We start from the raw sequence: 16,587 nt of genomic DNA on the forward strand, positions 1-16,587 counted from the left end.
GCATTTCAGAAGATTGCTTGTTTTAGGAATTAAGAACTAGAACTTTCCCAACCCTGAATTTCCTGATTTCATTTATAAATAATGAATCTACATCTTTCTTCAGCCTCTGCTTGAATATTTAAATTCTGCCATGAGTCCATTTTCCACGAACTCTTAGCATATCATCAGAAACTTGCTCAATTGTTTTCTTTCTTTTTGTATCTCATAAAATCTTGATGTTTAATCCATGGATTTTGTTACTTAAATAAATATTTCATATAGAGCATGGCACACTTTACTCCTCTGTCCTTTTCAATCAGTGGCTTAGTCTTTGTTATCAGTGGCAAAATTCAGATTTATCAAATTGCTTTTACTTATTAAGCTTATTGTTAGCAATACAACTTCTCTTAATTTATATTTTATCTGTTAAAATAATACAAATTTGTACAAACATTCTCTGAGATTAAAATAATCACAAAGCAACTTTCTCCCTTCTTTTTTTTCAAAATTATAGGTAGCCTTGAGGTCATGCATTCACCTGTATGAATGCCCTGACATTCCATGTAGAAACATATGCTCATTTGTCTGATTTACACATACGTTTTCTTTCACACAGAGCATGTCTAAACTCTGAAATTTACTTAATTTAAAATATGGATTATAAAGTACTCCTTTTTCCTTTAAGGAGTTGTAGACAGGAGCTATAGTACATTTGACCCAATGTGCTCTGAAAAATCTTTTGGGAATCAGATCTGAAGCCTTGTACAACCCAAGAAATAGGATCAATGATTCTCTCTTTTAGGTAGAAATGTTTATATATTTTGTATAAACTGGCTTAAAATTGCTGATTACAAATACAGCTGAGATTTATTTACATGATCAAAGCAAGTAATTTCTGCAAATAACCAGCAAAGGGCATCTGGCAACTATTTCAGCTGTTCTGAAATAGCCTTACAGAAAGTGGTGGGACAAATGTGATTATAATACTGATACCATGCTTGAATGCCACCTTGATGTCATCTTGAATAATAATCAATTTATGCAAAGTATCTCTACATACATACATACATACAAATTTATATATTAAATTTAGATCTTGCTTTTTCCCTAGAGAGCCTTCAAGGTTATTTCCCTTCCTTTTATCACAAAAGCAATCTTGTGGGGAAGGTTGGGCAGATAGAACATGGCTGCCCTGAAGTTTCTCAATGAATTTCCATAGATGAAACGGGACTTGAACCCGGATCACCCTAGTCCCGATCCAACACCTTAATCATTATATGATATTGGCTACTAAAATAAATACATGGAATAGAATTCAGTCCGATGCACTGTACAAATGTAGTTCACGCCTGTATTACAATCCTTCTTGTACATCTTATCTATGTCTTTTCATAAATAAATCCCACTCAGTTTATTCAGGTTTACTATTAGGTTATTTTGGCTTACAACCTTAACAAATTACAAATGTACAGTATATTACAAAACCTTTATCCAAAAGCCCTCCTACAATTCAAATGGTTTCTCTTCTGTCAAATTAAAAACTGGACTGTAACCTAAAAGCTAAAAAAGATGACAAGAAATATATAGCAAAAGGTGACTCAAGGTGAATGGCTATGTATATTTCAAATTTATATGTAGATTTACCTATATTCAGAAGTAATAGGTATAAATATATGCAGTGGCATTTATTTTCAAGGAAGTATAAAATCATGAGTGCTGAGCATGATTTATCATTTCTACTTCATACAATATTAATTGATGATCACAATGACTTTAGACTTCTTTTTAATATCCATGTCATAATCGCTTGAATATAAATGAACCATATGACACTCTGCATTCTTAATGTTAAATTTCAAACAGTTTCAGAGTTAAACTATTTTATACACCCATTTGGAAGGATATCTGAAAGTGGCTAGATTGAAATGTAAATAAGATTGTTGCCTTCATAAAATGAAAATATATCTGAAGTTCATGAAACAGAGTCTTGGAAAAGTTCAGATCAGCTAGTGAAAATTACTGATTTAGCCATAAATCAAAGCAGAAACCTTGAATGACTCTGAGATGTTCAATACAGAATATGAAAAGCTTTGTGATAGAAAAATATGCAACCATGACAAAGTATATAAAAACAGACTGTGTATTACAGAAATCTATCTAATATACTTTCTTACAAATGATAATGTATGCTTTCCAAATGTTTAAATATTATAGTTTTAATGAACTTCCATTTTTCCAAGTGCATGTAACTAATGCTATCTGTAAACACTGTGATATTTCTGCTCACATTTCTTTATTCTTGTTTATCAAGAAGAATGATGGAAACAATTGGTGAGTGTCCATCGTTGGGTTTTCCTAACCAGCATTGTACTATTGCTGAGGGTATTACAAGGGTCATGATCACAAGCTCCACTTTGACCTCCTTGAAAAAGGGTATAGTATGCTGTTAATCTGGCTCTGTTTTATTCTGGGACTTAAAACAAAAAAAAGGAAAAATTCCCAAGGACCAGTGAAAATATTGTCTGAAAGCCCAACCCATTTCAGACAAGATCCTTTGCATATCGCAAAAACTTATTGATTAAAATTCACTCACCAAATCTAATTTAAACCATAACATATGTTCATTGGCACATGGAATTATACCAAATCTATAATGTCCTCTAGACTGTTAATTGCCCCATTTTTGCTCCATTTGTAATGACTAAAGATATGTTTATTCATTTTTGGTTATATAAGGATGTCTAAACATGTTCCTGATGGTAAATGATATTTTAGATAGTGGACATTTAGCTAGAATGCTACTTGCTATACCATAGAAAGTTTTAAGCAACTCATGGTTAGGTTTCCTCCTGGTGGTTTAAATTACTGTACTATGTTCAGTGTAAGAAGTTTGTAAGACAGGCATGGCTTTAAAGATAAAGTATGAGCTACAATGATTTCAAATATAATTTAGAAAACTATTTTAACATACATAAGAATATTCATTCAAATGATTTATTTCCCTGCATATAGCCTGTCATATGAGTGCCTAAATGTTGAGTACATAAAATTTGCAAAGGGCTGCATAAAGCATTTTGATTTCCATGTTTTATGTCTCTAATAAAATACAGTAAAAGGCACATTTTCTACAGACTGTTATAATATTTTTGAAAAAAACAGCATGGTAGTATTTTTTTAAAGTTTCAAGTACAGTATAGATTAGATTTGACACACATTTTTTCATGCAATCAAGGCAGCTGTCTGAAAACCTTGGCAGTAGAGCTGAAAGAAAATATGATATATACCACTCATAGAACTCAAGTTGGGAAAGTGGAAAAGTAATAATGTATTATTCAACTACAGTAGAGGAGTTAACCAAGACCTTGTTTAAATAGCACTCATATCTTGCTTTCAGAATAATGGAAAGTGTTGTGTAACAGATACCTCCCTATGGAGAAGAAAAGTGTACTCTGGGTCTAAATTCAAATGCAATGTAATCTCCATTTTTATCCTCAACCTGCTTTGCCCTCAGTGAGGTCAAATACGAACACCAGCTGATTAAAAATTATCTATAGAAACAACAGTAAAAATGCTCATTGAGATCATTTTTATTTCCATCAATGACTACAGTAAACAAGATACAGGATCAAGATACAATTGAATAATCTAATGTTCATTTAAAGCTTCTCTTTGGGACACAGCATATTACTAGAATGACGAGGAATGTTTACATGGTTAGATATATATTAAAATACCAAATTAATAAATAATCTTTATCTATGCCTGTTTTGAATTTTAGGTGGATCCAGTAGAGAAACCAGTAATGTAAGTGAAGCAATTCCAAGCAGGACTTGGTTATAAAAGGCTCTCTCAGAACTACGTCTTCTCTCTTAAAACAAATTTTATGCCAATTAACTGATGGGTCAACACTGGTGGGTATCTGAGACAACAATAATAGATTGGACCACTCTATTCATTCACTGAATCCAAACCAGGAGAGTCAACATTCAGGTAAGAAGGAAATGACATGGTAGGCTCAGCCAGAAAGATACTGTAGCATATGTACAGAAGATCTTTGCCTTCTCCTTGTTTTGTTTCTTGAGCTAGAAATAAAGTTGCAATTATATCTGTCTTCAGTGAAAATTGCAGGCACAGTTGGAACCAAATGAGGCAATGGATTATGGTCAACCAACTGTGTCCATCAAGATCTTAGCCTAGATCAGGTTCCTCATGAATAATGTATAAAATTGCAACAAACACTGCTCCTATTCCATATTTGCCACTAAAAAGTCAAGAAGACTATTTCATAAATGTGTAGGGAACTTTTCCTTTTGTCTTGCTGACTTTAATCTGTGACAAACTTTCATTTTTTTCTCCCTAAATAGATTCTCCCTTCCTCCAGCTTTTGCTTCACTGTACTTACTTTATGCTTTCATCTACCTCCTCACATCCGCTAAATTCTTCTTGGGATTTTATCACCTTGCTTGGAATATTGTCACCATAGGATTGTTTTGTTTGATGAATCAATTGCATGCTCCGTGAGTTTTGGTTGCTGGAGGCTATACATCTTATTATGCATGTCATCCTGCATTTCTAGTATTACATTTCCCCTATCCATTTCAAAAATAACTACAGTATTAGGTTTTTGATGCATTGTGAAAAGAAGGGCATATGTAGGTGGAAAATACCCATGCATCCTTACCCCTTCTTTTTCAAGAGCCATTGTCATGTTCTCATTTCAATGTGCTGTTAACATTGTAACGTTTCACATGTCCTTTTCTGTTCCGTGTTCCTTTACCCGGGGTTTTTCCATTCCTTCACCCTCCGTTGTTTTGAGGACTTGGAATGTATGTTTGGGTTTGCGTTCCTGCTCAAGGTTACTTTCCCAGGCGCGTCTAACGGCTTCTAGCACCTGGGAGGGGGAGCGTCCTGACGAGGGATGGGGCGGAACTGCTCACAGGCAAGGCTTTTAAGTTTGTATTTGGCGCGCTTTTGCTCATTCTCAGCTTTCTCTGTATTTGCATACTATTCCTTTAATAAATCAGTTATCTTTAAGCCCGAGCTTGTGAGACTGAGTATTTGGGATTAGGCAATCGTTACATAAAGCTGAGAATCATTTTATCCCTTTTCCGCTAGCCCCATCCAATCGTTGGATAAGAGGGAACGCTAGCGATGACAGAACCGCAGCTTCGCGCAAGTGAGGGAAGCGAAGAGGAGCGGGAGGCGGCCAGAAGCCGGCCAGCGCTAACCTCGAGAGCGCAAAGAGCAGCACGTCGGGAGTTGCGAGATATCCAATTAGATGAGCTGCTGATATCCATGCAGGAGAGTCTCCGGAGTGAACATAGAACTGTTATGGAAAGAGCACCGGGGAGGGGGTCTCCACAATTGTCCTGGGAGCCCGAAGTCCCCTTGTCACCGAGGGTGGTGGTAACCAACCAACCCCCGGAGGAGCCGGTCACTCCAGCCCGTATGAGGGCATTAGAGGATAAAATGGATTTAATAGTGACGATCCTCAAGGATCTACCCAGAGAGGCAGAGCCCACCCCGGAGGATTGGGAGGAAGAGCCGTCACAGTACCCCAGGCACAGTACCATATCAACCCGGGGGAGAAGCAAGACTCGATCAGCCCGTCAAGGGGGGGAGCGAGAGGCAAGACCTCCTAGGGATCGACCACCCATGGGGGCTCGGCGTACGCTGACATTCGCGGCACCGCCACAGCCAGCTGAGCCGGCAAGAACCTTCCCACCATTTGGAGTGAAATTCGATGGGGATCCCACAACGCTCTCCTTCTTTATCACTAATGCCAAGCATTATATAGAAGATTGGGGTCGGAACTTTCGGTCAGAACATGGCAAGATCAATTTCATTGCCAACAAGCTGAGAGGAAGGGCAGCGGATTGGTATGTGCAACTATGCCAGGCTGAGGCAACTGAGTTAGAGGACTTCGATGACTTTTTGTGGGCACTTAAACAGCATTTCGAAGACCCCCTAGCTCAAGAAACAGCTAAAAATGACCTGCGGAAACTCTACCAAGGGTCCCTCTCAGTTGCCAAATATGCGTTGGAATTTAAAGCTTTGGCAGGAAAAGTGGAAGACTGGTCTGAGCCAACAATAATTGAATTGTTCAAACAGGGGCTAGAACCCGAAATCCTTCGATGGGCACTAGGAAGAGATGATCCCAAAACGCTATATGGGTGGATTCAGTTGGCGGGCAGCGCAGAAAATGCCCTACAAACCTATGCCCATACCAAAGAGCTTAGACAAACGCGTCTTGCTAGAGGAGCGCGCACATCTGGACTTCCCAGCCGCCCCAAACCGAAAACCTGGGAAGAGGAGAGGGAGCGACGGTTCTCCAAGGGTCAGTGCCTCAGGTGTGGGAAAGAAGGGCATCGAGCCACGTCGTGCCCGAGACGCCGTCCAGAGGAACGACAGATGAAACCTACGGTAAAGTCGCCTGCTCCTGCTCCACCGCGAAAACTGAAAGCAGCCGTCGCGGAACTGGACCCCCCAGAACTACCCTTCGGAGAAGAGGAAGAAGAGTTGCAATTCGAGCAGCCGGCGGGAAAAGCCTACCACCTGCCCTGAAGGGCGCCCTAGGGCAGGTGGAAGAAACCGGGCGTAACCACGATTCGGTGAGTGGAAATTTCCCCACACTGACTGTTAAAGTTAAACTGAGCTCAAAAACCAAAACTGTGGAAGTGTGGGCCATGCTAGATTCGGGTTGCTCCCGTTCCCTGATGCACCCTGATGTCGTAGCGGCTCTGGAACTGCCCACGTTCCCTTTGCCAAGACCTATGATTTTCACCCAATTGGATGGAACTATGGCGGGAGGGAAAGCAGTCAATCATTCCACGGGACTGGTCGCCTTGCAGATGGGCTCCCATCAGGAAAAGCTGCCATTTGTGGTAGCTCCAGTGGGGGGTCCTCTGGTAATCTTGGGGATGCCTTGGTTTGTGCAACAAAACCCTTTTATCAACTGGCTGCATAGAACTGTGACGTTTGCAGATGGATTTTACAAAGTACCCGAAAAGGACCTACTGGAGGACATGGAGGGTGGAGGGGTAGCGTATACTACTGTGCAAACGCTTCAACCTCTTGAGGGACTACCCAATCAGTATCAGGATTTTGCTGAAGTATTTGGGGAAAAGGAAGCGGATCGCTTGCCACCCCACCGAAAAACGGACTGTGCCATTGAGTTTTTGCCAAACGTAAAATTGCCTCACCCAAAAATATACCCCATGTCTCCCAAAGAGCTTACTACGCTAAGGGAGTTCATTGACAAAAACCTGGCTAGGGGTTTCATTGAGCCGGCAAATTCCCCGGTAGGAGCTCCTGTCCTATTCAGGCCAAAAAAGGATGGGTCATTAAGGCTTTGTACCGATTTCCGCGGGCTCAATGCGGTCTCAATATTAAATAAATATCCTTTGCCCCTGATCAAAGATATGTTATCACATCTGGCCAGAGGCAAAATTTTCTCAAAACTGGATTTGAGAGAAGCTTATTTTCGTATTCGCATAAGGGAAGGGGATGAGTGGAAAACAGCATTCAACTGTCCCCTTGGGGCTTTCCAATACAAAGTCTTACCATTTGGGTTGTCTGGAGCACCTGGGGTTTTTATGCAACTAATCAATGAGGTCTTGCATGACCACCTATTTAAGGGGGTACTGGTATATTTGGATGATGTATTGATTTATACTGAAACCATGTCAGAACATATCCACTTGGTGCGTCAGGTACTGGCTAAATTGAAAAAAGCAGAGTTGTACGCAAAACTGTCAAAATGTGCATTTCATCAGTCACAAATTGATTACCTAGGCTATCGAATTTCAGCGCAGGGCATTGAAATGGACCCTGCAAAAGTAGAGGCTATTGTGGCATGGGAGCCTCCCCGTACCAGGAGACAATTACAAAGTTTCCTTGGATTCTCTAATTTCTACCGGGCATTCGCCCAAAATTTTGCAGAAATCGCCCTCCCCCTTACTGAACTGTTAAAAACTAAAGGACAGGGGGATATGCGACGTTCCAAGAACCCGGGCGCGCTCCTTAAATGGACTCCAGCCTGTCAGCAAGCGTTCGAAGCGCTCAAACAAATCTTTACCACAGAACCAATTTTACAGCATCCAAACCCCTCTAAACCCTTCGTTGTACAAGTCGATGCTTCTGATTTCTCCATAGGAGCAATTTTGTTACAATCTGACCAATCCGACGCTTTAAAACCCTGTGCCTACCTCTCTCGCAAATTCACTGAAACAGAGAGAAGATGGCACGTTTGGGAAAAAGAGGCTTTTGCTGTAAAAACGGCTTTAGAAACATGGCGACACTTATTGGAAGGCACTTCAAACCCTTTTGAAGTCTGGACTGACCATAAAAACCTGGAAGCTCTAAGCACCAGTCGAAAACTCAGTCCCAAACAGCTGCGCTGGGCTGAGTTTTTCAGCCGCTTCGACTTCACCCTTAAATTTATACCAGGCAAGAAAAACTTTTTAGCTGATGCACTCTCGCGCAGACCCCAAGATGCTGGCCCAGGGCCAACGGTCCAAGGCACCGTCTGGACCGACAAACAATTAAGTTTGGCAGCTGTGACGCGCAGCCAGACCCGAGCACAATCTACGCAGCCTCCAGCCGCTCTGCCTTCCAGCCGCTCGCCGCACTTGTCAATTCCCTCCGATTTGCAACAACAGTTGCTTTCCCACCTTAAAACAGATACTTGGTTACAAACCAATAGACACATTTTAACTTTCACCGACGATCTTGCCTGGCGCAACGATCGCCTTTATGTACCCGATGCTATGCGAAAAACCATACTCCAGCGCTGCCACGATGACAAGCTGGCTGGACATTTTGGCTACGTAAAAACTTTGCACCTTGTTCGCCGGCAATTCTGGTGGCCAAGTTTACTCAAAGACCTGAAGGCATATGTGACTGCGTGTCCTGTATGTGCTGCGATAAAGCGCAAGCCAGGCAAACCCCAAGGTCTCCTTCAACCCGTTGCCACCCCATCTGTCCCTTGGCAGGACATTTCTATGGACTTCATCGTTGATCTACCCCCTAGTCAACGCAAAACTGTCATTTGGGTGGTCAAAAACTTTTTCTCCAAACAAGCCCACTTTATCCCATGCGCGTCTATCCCCACCGCACAACAGCTGGCACGCCTCTTCCTCACCCACGTGTACCGCCTCCACGGTATCCCCGCCCGTTTGGTGAGTGACAGAGGCACACAATTTACGTCACAATTCTGGCGGGCATTTTTAAAACTTTTGGGTACAAAACAGTCACTTTCCACCGCCTGGCATCCGGAAACGGACGGATCTACAGAGGCGGTTAATTCCACACTGGAACAGTACCTCAGGGCATTTGTTAACTACCAACAGGACAATTGGGTCGACTTACTCCCATTTGCTGAGGTCGCTTACAACAATGCCGTTCATCTGCCTACCCTGACAAACCTGCTCCATAATTTGTTTTGGAGGGGCAATATGTCATGTTCTCATTTCAATGTGCTGTTAACATTGTAACGTTTCACATGTCCTTTTCTGTTCCGTGTTCCTTTACCCGGGGTTTTTCCATTCCTTCACCCTCCGTTGTTTTGAGGACTTGGAATGTATGTTTGGGTTTGCGTTCCTGCTCAAGGTTACTTTCCCAGGCGCGTCTAACGGCTTCTAGCACCTGGGAGGGGGAGCGTCCTGACGAGGGATGGGGCGGAACTGCTCACAGGCAAGGCTTTTAAGTTTGTATTTGGCGCGCTTTTGCTCATTCTCAGCTTTCTCTGTATTTGCATACTATTCCTTTAATAAATCAGTTATCTTTAAGCCCGAGCTTGTGAGACTGAGTATTTGGGATTAGGCAATCGTTACAGCCATACCCATGAGTTGTGGCATGCCAGGCCTTTAAAGGACTCCATAGCTTTGAGCATGGGTTGTTGGGGGAGGAGGAGCATTTGGGACATTGTCAGAAGAACCAGTCACAGTAAAGGCTATTTGAAAGAATGTAACATCAGAGAAGATGTCAGAGGTGGACTGTGATAGTGGACAACAGGCTGCAGTATAGCAGAAGGCAAGGAAGATGCATCAACAGAGTCAGGGAGGTAGCAGCAACAGAAGAAAAAAGTGCCATGTAGCAACAAGGATAGTTTGGCCTGGAAAAGATATCAGGTAGTTGGTTGACATGGAGGTGATTACTTCATGAAAGTTAGAACACCGGTTGCTAAGTTGTTAAAAAGGCCCTGAATATTAGCCCCCCAAACCAAACAAGTCTAATACAATGAGACAGAAGCCAGTCTGTAGGAATACAGGAAGAGGATAGTATGCTATAGTAAGTTTTTATAATAAATTAGAATAAGTGTATAGATATTAGAAATAAGATAAGAGTGAATACTAAGATAGGAAAATTCGCTTCTCACTGAAGCCATTTAGTGGCCTGCTAGAACCATCTAAAGGAGCAGAGATTAACACAGCTGAGAAGCTGCACACAGAAAAAGAATACTATCTTGAATAGCTTCAGTGAGCATGTCAGAGAAACACAGGTTATTGATCTTACACACGCAGCCCTCACAAGCATAAAGAATCACACACTTAGACAGAGTAGGTTAAGAAGTAAAAAGAATATCGTACTGACTTTATTCTTGGTTCGGTTACATCCATGTTCAGTGGAAAAGATGAAATCTTTGTTCTGCTTTTGTCTCTAAACACAATTTACCCTTAGCCCTACAGCTGCTAAGAGCTGCATGGAAGATAGGGGCAGAATTCTTTATCAAGGCCTGAGCACATGGCCCTGATGAACAGAGAGCAGAGCAGCATGCTTGCTTCTCCCTTGGTGGAAGAAGGAGGAAGAAAGAGAAAGAGGAAGTGGCAACAAACAGCTTCCTCAATAGCATGGAGAGTTTGCATCCTAAAGCAACTATCCATATGCTAATGAGGCATGCTGGATTTGCCAGGACTTCCAACACTCACCCCATGGGTGTGTGTGTCTGGTGCCACCCTAAACCAATATACAACATATGTATGTAGAAAAAAGCTCATTTTCCAAATTCAGTTGAAGACTGTAGCAAGATCCAGGAACATCCTGACATACTGGAACAATGGGCAGAATCAACAAGATGAACTTCAACAAGGGCAATTGTAAAATCCTTTATTTGGCTATGAAAACTCAAAGGCTTTTGTGTGGGATGGGAAGACTGGGCAGCAGCACATATGACAAGGATCTGAATGTCTTCATATGTCACAAGCTGATCATGAGCCAAAATGTGATGCAGTTGTGAAAAAGCAAATGCAATCCTAGGCTGCTTCAACAGAAATATAGTGTCAAGAGTAAGGGAAGTCATTCTTCCTCTCTGTTCTGCATTGGTTATGCTACACTTAGAATATTGTATCTATATCTATTTTAGGAAGAACACTAACAATGAGATGTATACTTATTTTGAGATATAAGCAATCTAACAATTGGCACAGAAATCTGTTCTGGTTTGCATATAGGTTCAGAACATCTCAATTTGAAAACTACTTCCCATTCCAATATAAATGCAGAAAGGGGGATTTTTCCTTCCAGAATTGCCCTGATTATAAACCCAAACCTTCTGAGCTAGCATCTGGCACTGTTGGGCACTGATACCTCTCATTTTGCAAAATAAGCTTTGGCAAAGCAGCCAATGAAGATAAATTATCTTTTGCTCATGTTACTTCTGTATACATGATTCATCTTGTCATTCCACCTATTCCCCTTCCAACAATCTGATGTAGTTGGGCTATCAAAGACAGGATTGGAAGATGAAATCTAAATATATTAGAAGCATTTGATAGTGGGCTTTGAGTGCTAATACAAAATTTATGGCAGTGCATTCCTTGCAAAGATTTTTAAATCTCAGCTAAGAGAGTATCCTTAACAGCACAAATAAGTTGTGAAGTAATAGAATCTTACTTCACAATTACAGCCACCTGTGTCCCAGTCTGTCTCTTGGGTGAGCAAACTGGTGATGGAAATACCACCAGTGATAAATTTACAATCATGCAACTCAAGGGAATAGCTTGACTGGGGAATTCCCTGTGTGGGATGTCATCTCAGCTAAATCCTCCATACTGCCATAGCTCCCTTAGAGTTTAACCTAAGGGTGGGCAACCTATAACCCCAGGGCCACACACAGCTGACAAGTCTCTTTATGCAGCCACCAGTCATGGCTGCTGAAAACTGAAAGCACCATTTCCCACCAAGGAGTGAAACAGATGAAAACTGTAGCAAAAGCTCTATAACAGGAATGCACAGTTAAGAAATAACTCTCCAGACCTATTCTCTAAACCTGAGCTCTGCCTCATCTGTGGTGTACCCCTCCCTTAACCTGCAGCCCTAAACTCTCCCCAAATTAAATGGAAGGTACTTGCAAATGAAGCACTGGTGATACATCCAGTGAAGACTGATTGTGTTGTGCTCATATTACCTCTGAATACTTTATTCATCTGATCATTTCTTCCCTGTGAAAAATTTAATTCTTTCCCTAGGAAGTCTGTTTTGTTCCCTTTTCCTAGGAAGAGTTCCCTGGGGTGGGGGTGAGGGGTGGGGGGTGTCACAGTTTTCCTAAACCTGAGTCCATTGAGCCAGCATCTCAGTTTGATTTTTGTTGGATCAGAAACAACATTTCAGAAGCACATGTGTTAAAACACCCACCCACCAAAAGCAATGCAGAGAAATGTCTATCCCAAACTACATTTGGATGCACGACCGATCACGTTACCTCCAGCAAATTATATTTACACATGCAGAAAACAGCTTCTGAGCACAAATGTCCTTATCTGGAAAGATGAAAGAAAATGGGACTTTGTGAATGAAGAAAACGGCAAATGAAAGGATAATAGGAAAATGGCAAAATGGAATGGAAATTTGCTTCCCATTTTTTCCAGGTCATGTGCAAAAATGTAGTAAGGTCATTTTTTCCCCTATCTAAATTATTTTAAAGCATTATTTGGAAGCATTTTAAAAGAAAAGTTCCATGAATGTCTAATCAAAAGCAGTATTTAAGAACCTGATGCCTGATTTTAATTAGCTTTGTCGCTTTCACTCGTTTTACATAGCAGAAGTATCTTTCAAAACCTGCCTGAAGAATTCACAGACTGATCCTACTGTCAGCTTAGTACTATCAGCTGCTCCTTAAGCCTAATTACACTTTTCCACTGTCAGCCTTCCCAGGTAGACCAGACAGGAAACACAATCAGATGAGCTAATTCTACTGTATTGTAAGGCTACATTAAGAGAATCTTGCAAGTCTGAAAGTACAAATCTCCCGCCGTCTCCTTTACGGCCTGGGAAACTAGGGAGGGTCCTTTCTGAGCCTCTTTCTCCACCCATTATGCAGCTGCGGGCTATGCCTTCTCTTATCTGACTGTCCCCTAAGCAGCATCTCTTCTCCCCTCTCCCATCTCCCAAGGTCATTCCCACATACCCACACACATAAAGGGATGGCAAATTTGTTATTTCATCATTTACTCATTTTACTGTTTAATTCTTCAACATTTAGTTTTATGTGTATTTTTGCTCCATATGAAAATTTATATTGAAAATCATGAACATTTGTATACATACATACATGTATGCTCACACACACATAGTCACAAATGTGCAGGCATGCACACCTTTTGTAAGTAATTTTTCTCTACCATAATACATTCTATCCATATTTGGGTTTAAAATCCTATTTCTGTGCATTCTTTGAAGTATAAATCATATGGAAACATTCTGAAAGTACAGATATGTGACTCAAGTGTTTTCTCGTTTGTGTATAGGTTTGGTAAATGTGACTGGATGAATTCACATACAGCAAATGGAAGAAATTTCTCCACCATCATTAGTGATAAAAAAATTAATGCTCTTTTGGGTCTAGGGAGTTGAATTGAACTCCTGGTGACTTCATGGACAGGTCAATGTAGCTTTTCTGGCAATCACAAAAAGTGGTTATTTATTTGTTTTCCCAATCTAGCCTGCAGTCCTGGAATTCCATATTGTACCTCTTCAGATTCATACAGTCTCATTTTCATGAATTTCTTATATGTATGTAATTTATTTTCCCAAAAGTATGAATCCTTTTAAATTTTTTAATGCATGTCAAATTGAACTATTGCATTTTCATACCAAAGTCATCACCACAAATCTAATTAAACTATTAAAAAGAAAACAAAAACAAAGAGCAGGAGAACTTCAGACAATCTTGTGAAATAAGAGCATTGAAAACTATTAAGAAGCAAAAAACAAAAAAAAGGATATTCATATCGCAGTTTAGCCTGGATGCTGGCCTTTCTTTTCATATCTCATTTACCAAAAACAGTTCATGCATAAAACTGCCACTGCAGAAACAATCAATTAATTTCTGATTTATTGGCCATCAGCTGTCTTCCCCCAACTAACAGACAAAACTGGGATAATGCAAGATAACACTATTAACTGAGTTTAAACAAGGTTTGTATTCCTGTACTGAGGCTGCTATATGACAATTATATTTCTCATATACATAGTGTGGCATTTTGATATGAAATAATAATCCAGTTAATCAAATATTAAATATAGAAATTATAAACTTGCAATTAATATTTTATGCAGAAGAATAGCACATGCATGTGTGGGTATGTGTGTGTATGTATGTATGTGTGTGTGTGTATATATATATATATATACACACATACATACATACATACTGTGTGTGTGTCTATGTATATGTATATATAGAGAGAGAGAGCGCGCGTGCACAACTACATTCTCATCAAGGGGCAATACATGTAAAAATAAGCTTTGACCATCCATTCTATGTACAACATTCATGCATTAAATTATGAGAGGTTCCACATTGTGACCTTCCCTTGAAGGTGCCCACAGATAACATATGGATGTTGGAGGCAAGGCTGGATTGCTAAATGACATTAGAAATAAATCTATTACAATTCAAATTTTGTTTTCATTTTTGCTAAATAATATACAACTAAGTAGCTGACTCTCATACGCATACCTGTTTTTTCCCAGCAGTACATTATATGGCATCTTGAGAATGTCACCCCAATGAACTGCAGACAGTTTACTTATTCTGTCAAGAAGACCTTGGAGGTCTTCCACCTTGGACTTCAGTTTTCTAGTCTCTCTCTCCAGCTCTTGCTTCTCTGTTTCAAGGATTGTTTTTGTTTTCCATTCTGATAGACTTTCAGAATGTAATTTCTGTAGCTGAGGAAAAAGTGAAAGGAAAAAACATTTTGATCAAAGAAACAGACTTGAACAAGGAAAATATTTAAAAACCCAGAATTATTAAAAACACCCCCATAACCTGTGACCACCCATGCAATTGTTACAGGTTACAGCTAAAAGAGATAGCAAGAATGTCTCCTTTTGTACTCAATAGGAGTTTGAGAAGAACTGCAAAAGGTTATGCTGCTAGTTTAGGGTTCTTTAAAGAAAAAAAAAAGAACATATCCACGACATATAAAAAAACTCTGGAAAGTTAACCTTAATATTTTCTCTATTTTGGTTGCATTCATTCACTTCTACTTTTCATAGAGCAAGGAGGGCAACTTGTTATCCATTTGTGTCTCCTGACCAAGTTTCCAGTTCCAAGGATTGTGCCTGTGAAATTACAGAAACATTGACTTTAAGAAATGAAACAAAACAAACTGAAGTTTGGAAGAGGTGATTCCAGCCCTTGAAATGCTTACTGCATTTGTTTTGTGTAATCGATCTAAAACAGAAAAAATGACAAATATTCATTACATTCATTTCAGTGACATCACCATCACTGCTGTGGCTTCTGTGGCTTTCAGAAGCTTAAAGCTTTAACAGGAATAGATGAAATGTTGATCTTTGGCTGAAAAAGAAACCCATACCTGCTTCTAGAGGAAACATAAGTAACTATAGCTCATTTTACTCAAGCGTCAAATTTTTATGGTGTGCCTTATTGACAGGATCTGATTTAGCAACAACCTTCATGGAGGTAGACCTCTTGGGGAAACCCTGGAAGGTTTTACGGCCATTGTTATGGTTTAATTTTTCTGTAGCAATAACAGAGTCAAAATCCAAGTAAACTGCTTTCTCAGTTAGGGTAGTTTGGGGATAAGAATGTCATTTAGAAAACAGAATTAAAGCATGGTGTTGTGTAATCTTTAGACTTGGTAAGCTTCACAATGTTAATTTATGTTCTACAGAAAAAAGAACAATAAAAAAATTCAGTGCATAAGGAATAAAGTGCCACATAACTGAGGAGTAAATTTATATGTGTTTAAGGCTATCTGGGTGAAGATTATGTCAAGGTTACAACTAATTATTTTCTACAATCCTAGAAAAAGCCATAGTCCAGAGCATTGATTTTCTAGCTAAAATCTGATAACAAGTACTTATCAAATGCCCTGAAAAGGTTAGAAACTAGAAAAAGGAAGAATCTTATCAAGAAATGGAAAAGAGTCATTAGCAGAATCAGTTAATGTGAATACAGCTATTTTTTAAAATGATAGAACAAAATATATTATTTAAAAATCTAGAAAGTGATCACCAAATTTAAATTCAGTTTTATCTAAGGTAAGCAATCATGTTTGTCTTAAATAAGTTGATATCAGTCTTATGTTTGCTTAAGCTAAAATAAAGATAAAATGTTAAGAATTAAAAAGAGTTTAATTA

The sequence above is a fragment of the Candoia aspera genome, chromosome 3, assembly GCF_035149785.1.
Source record: "Candoia aspera isolate rCanAsp1 chromosome 3, rCanAsp1.hap2, whole genome shotgun sequence".
NCBI lineage: Eukaryota > Metazoa > Chordata > Lepidosauria > Squamata > Boidae > Candoia > Candoia aspera.